Raw genomic sequence first — 5005 nt, 5'->3', positions numbered from 1 at the left:
AGCGGCCGCCCGCACACGGCTCTGAGCCGCCCAGGAATGGGTCCGTCCATCCTCACGGATGCAGAGCTGTCTCCAGAACAGCTGCTCGCGGAGAAGAGCGACGTAGGGAAGGTGCACACGAGATGCAGCCGTTTGCATAAAGAGTCAAAGGAGGGCCATTATGCATAAACACGCATGGAATCTGCATATGCATGGATGTCCCCAGAAGGGCAGCGGGAAAGTGGTACCTATCATGGCTTCCAAGAGGCAGCTGGGGAGCCGGGAGAGGACGGAGACGGATCCTCCTCTGCTCCTTCTGTTGTTGTTTGGAGGCGCGTCTGTGTGTGTGTGTGTGTGTGTGTGTGTGTGTGTGTGTGTGTTTCTCACACGTGCAGCACAGGCTTACGTGTGTATCAATGCGGATCACAGCCTTCAAAACCAGCCTGGCTTGAGGGCCAGCTCCACCATCGCACCCTCCTGGCATCTAGGACTCAGTTTCTTCATCTGTAGAATGGGCCAGCCCTGAGAGGCCGCCAAGGCAGGGGCACGTGGGAGCTACAGCTTCTACAGCTCCCTTGGGAACAGCAACGGGTGATTTTCTCTACCCGCACACGAGTGTTCCCAGACAGCTCAGGTGCCCCGTGTGGTCTTGTTTCAAAAGTCAGAGGCAGATCTGCTGAGCGGGACCTTGGCTGCACCCCAGGGGCCTCCCGCTCCCCTTTGCCAGCCCCTGAGCTCGCCCAGGAACCTCTCATCCACACCCCGCTTTTGGTTGCCGGGTCCCAACGTTCTCCCCTTTCTGCCTCACGACTCGCTGGAGACTGGGGCCCAGCGAGGGACTGGTGTCCCCTGGGTTACGGGACACTTAGGAATTCTTGGCAAACCATTGACAGTGGCAGAAAAGGGCACAAGCACTTTGGAAATCCTGACGGCTCCTAATTAAGTTGAATGCCAAGGTATCACGGGACACAGCAATTCCACTCCTAAGAATTTACCCAGGAGGGATGGAAACATTGTTACAACAGTGTTCAGAGCAGCTTTATCCATTAAAGCCCCAAACTGGAAACAACCCAAGTAGCTATCAACAGGGAAGGGGCAAACAGATCGAGAGACATCCAAACGATAAAATGTATTCATGCAAGAAAAAAATAACAAAGTGCCGAAACGCAGAGCAGCACGGATGACCCTCAAAGCGTGGCGGTTCGGGAGAGAGGCAGCCTGAACGCCTCTGTCTGGGTCTGGGTCACGTGCACCTGTGTTGTCCCACAAGTTTGCCAACAGGCAAAACCAACCTGTGGTCCTAGACACTCAAATATCAATCGCCTCTGGGTCACCAGGGTTGAGGCCGGGGGAGAGCAATTAACCTGGGAGGAGGTGGGGGGAACGTTCCAGAATGAGGAAGATGCCCCATGGCTCGATAAGGAAGGTTATACCTAGGGGGATTCGGATTGCAGTACATGGAAAATGTGAGCATTTCACTCAGGGTGAATCTACCTCAAACAAGCCAGAAAGGCGGGGGGGGGGGGGGGGGGGAACCCCACATTTCCCAAAGCCAGATTTCTAGCCAGCTTCTCCATCAGTGTCTCTTACGTTTTTTGTTTTCTTCCAAAAATATTTTAATATTTGTTTTTGAGAGAGAGAGAGAGAGAGCAAATGCACACAACTGGGGGAGGGGCAGAGAGAGGGAGGCACAGAATCCCAAGCAGGCTCCAGGCTCTGAGCTGTAGGCACAGAGCCTGACGCGAGACCACCCAGGTGCCCCCGGTGTCTCTTAAGTTTTAAACTGTCCTAACTCCGGATGCGAACACCCCATTGGCAGGGGCCCCCTGGGCTCCAAACGCACACACGTGACAAGCGCGTCTCTTAAGCCCTCAGCCGCTCAAAGAAAGCGGAGCATAATGAAGAGCGATGTTGCTGACGTGCTCGACATGGATGGAACTGCTCTGTGTCCATAACACTTCTGGGTATTTTATTGCCTCATAAGGAGACAGTTACGCATGCCGTTTCCTGGCCTAGGAATCGCTGGAGCCCTCGACGGAGGCCGAGGAAGATCTGTGTTGTCAGCTGTGGGGTTTTGTCTGCAGGGAGAGAGGCACCCGGAGCCCGCCCACTGGTCACATGTTGGGAACAGCCCTTGGGTGACGGCCAAAGCACCTTTCTTGGACTCCTCTGTGGACCGGCTGCGACTGGGCCCCATCCGGCTGCCCATTTCCGCTTCTGAATGTTGACTTACCCTGCCCCCCAGCCCAGCCTGCCCTGCCTCCACGTTGTGTCTCCTCCTTCCTGGCGATTCCAAAGACGTTTTGCACCCTGTTGCTTTGCTAGGACCTCACAACAGCCCTGGGAGACGGGGGTCATGAACTCCCTGCCCAGGACAGAGGGGGAGGGGCTCCAGAGGTGTCTGCAAGACCCCGCAGTGTTCACAGGTGACGACCCGCTGCCTGTCCCCTCCTCCCTCATCACTCTCTGTCCCCTCTGACTCTGCAGATGACCCTTTGTGCCCCCAGAAGTCTGCTCGAGTGCCTGCCCGGACAATCTCACGCCCTCCCCGCAGTCTACACTGGCGGAGACCATCCAACAGTGGCCGGCTCACTGTTCAATGTGAGTGAGTCTCATAACCCCTCTTTGGACATTGGACCCTCCGTGTGAGTGACTCAGGCAATAGCTCAGGGCCAAACCGACCTGGGGGAGGGAGACGGGTAGAGAGGATGCTCGATAACGCGGATTGATGGATTGATTGGCTCGCACCCCATTGGCAATCTGTTTTACAGGACTCCTGGGGCGTACACTCTTCCTGATTAGATTCTTGCTCCATCAATTAAGGCTGCTCTGTGTGGACCTGCTGCATCAGCGAAAGATCAAACTCTAAATAATGTTTCGTGCCTGGGCCTGGAAAGCTGAGCCTGGATCCCAGGCTGGGGAGGCAAGACTGTGAAACGTCAAACACGCCGTGCGCCGCAAACACACTGCGGAGGGCCGGCGCCAGTCTGTCACTAGGATGACCGTTAGCATTTGGGTGAAGGTGGCATGCTGCTCATGGGGGATGGGCTTCGAGGTTCCTGCTCAACTGCAAGGTCATGGCGCCTTCATCAGTCTATCAGCCGTGTTCATCCCCAGAAAGGAACAGTCACACGTGTCACCAAACCACAAACGCCACGGTAAACTATCTTTAGCCCTCAAGTACAGCTCCCCAGCTGTCGGCTGGGGAGCTGTGCTGGGGAAGGGCGGAGGCAGGGGGCCCAGGAATGGCTCCTTGGGTCCCGACCCTCCCACCCTCCGCACGAAGTTTCCAGCAGGTGCTTAGATTGTGAAGTTCAGGGGCTCAAAGCCGTCCCCGGGGAGGTCACTCGGCTGGCCACGCCCAGCTGGAGAGCAGACGTGCCCCAGCCAGCTGGGCCTGTCTGCACAGGCAGGGGCGAACCCAAGGTCCCCTGGGGAAGGGCTGTTTGTTATTTTTCTTTCTTGGTCCTTTAAGAAAGCCATATGCTGGGGCCCCAGCTGAGGGAGCAGCGGCCCTTTGAATGGGTAAGAAGCCTGGTAGGCTGACAATAAGCCCCGCCCCGCTCTAGGCCTGGCTCCGCCCTTCGCTCCGCCCAGCATCAGCCTTGGAGCAGGGCAGCCAAGCTGAGCCGCCTGCCTTTGCCATCACACCAGGCTGGAGCTGCCAGGCCCAGAGGAGCAACAGCAACGTGCCCTTTGAGCAGCCAACGTCATCAAGTGATCGAAGCAGTAAATTAGATTCCTGATATTATAAATTAAAAACTATGCTAACTTTTATTTCACATTGCCGACCTTACACGCAAACCCACATTAAAATGCGAGGAAGGAGGTGAGGGAGAGGCTGGTCAGGATGGGGATGGGACCCAGGGAGCAAGAGGCAGCAGTTCCCCTCCCCCCTCCCCCACCCTGGAAGAAGATCCCAGAGAGTCCTTACCTTGCGAATCTCTGACATCAGATGGGAGAGCTAACATCAACCATGAAACAGGATCTGACTATATATAACATAAGCTTCCTGGGTGCCCCTCTAGGTCGGGGCTGCAGACACCTGCTAGTTGGGGGACATCTGACAGGGACTTCCTGAGTCTCTGGTCCTGGGTGGCCATGTTGGTTGTTCCCTCCCTCCCCCCATTCTCCCAGGGCCTTCTCCTGCTCCAGGTGGCTGCTGCAGGCTCAGAAATTAGCCTGGGGGGTTCCCTGGGGCCCAACGTGATCTCTTCAATAACTTTAATTTGAATTTCTTCCCTACAGGAGCTCCTGGGTAGCTCACGTGGTTTGTCATCTGGCTTCAGCTCAGGTCATGATCTCATGGTCCATGAGTTTGAGCCCCACATCAGGCTCTGTGCTGACAGCTCAGAGCCTGGAGCCTGCTTCATGTTCTGTGTCTCCCTCTCTCTCTGCCCCTACTTGCGTGCACCCTCTCTCTCAAAAATGAATAAACATTAAAAAAATTGTTTTAAATTAATTTTTCCCTGCATTCACAGGGCCTTGAATCTGTGGGGAGTGCCCGAGTCAGGAGCTGCCCGGGCAAGCCCATCTCCCCTAGAGGCCACCGGGGTCACCTGACTCTCAGCGATGCGTCCCCTCCTCACCACCTATTTGCACTTTCTAAAAGTGTCTGGCATGGGTGGGGGGGGGGGAACGGATCCCTGCCGTCAGCCCTGAGGCGGCAGCACTGGCTAGAGGCCGTGGGTGCCGGGCCTGTGCAAAAGGCCACTTCCCTGGGAAAGAGTCCCAAAGATTAAACAAAGATGGCTCGTTCTGGCAAACTTGGGAGGGGAGGTCTCCGGATAACGTATGTCAGGCTGCACGGCTCCAAAAATGAGTCTATCTCCGGCTCGCTGAGGAAATCCAGACAGAGGCCAACATCTGGCTGTCCGGGCTGTGCGCAGGCACAGGACGGAGGGGCGCGCGCCCTGGGCTGGAGCCAGGAGCAGCTGCTCTCTCCGCGCTGGGACTTCTCAACGTGGGGACTGAAAACCAGCCCAAGAGTCAGCGAGCCGGGAGCAAAGGTGGAGTTTTGGTTGGG

General features: G+C 56.3%; 1 long non-coding RNA gene across 1 annotated transcript; it reads left to right on the top strand.

The window, feature by feature from the left end:
• The first annotated feature begins 2512 nt into the window (after positions 1-2512).
• On the top strand, positions 2513-3718 carry LOC115273003. The gene is made up of 3 exons (XR_003900599.1): positions 2513-2580; positions 2751-3137; positions 3549-3718. It is a non-coding gene; the product is annotated as an uncharacterized LOC115273003 (long non-coding RNA).
• Positions 3719-5005: the final 1287 nt, after the last annotated feature.

Source organism: Suricata suricatta, chromosome 12 (genome assembly GCF_006229205.1).
Source record: "Suricata suricatta isolate VVHF042 chromosome 12, meerkat_22Aug2017_6uvM2_HiC, whole genome shotgun sequence".
NCBI lineage: Eukaryota > Metazoa > Chordata > Mammalia > Carnivora > Herpestidae > Suricata > Suricata suricatta.
The sequence above is the reverse complement of the archived record's forward strand: the minus strand, read 5'-3'. Positions and strand labels throughout refer to the sequence as shown.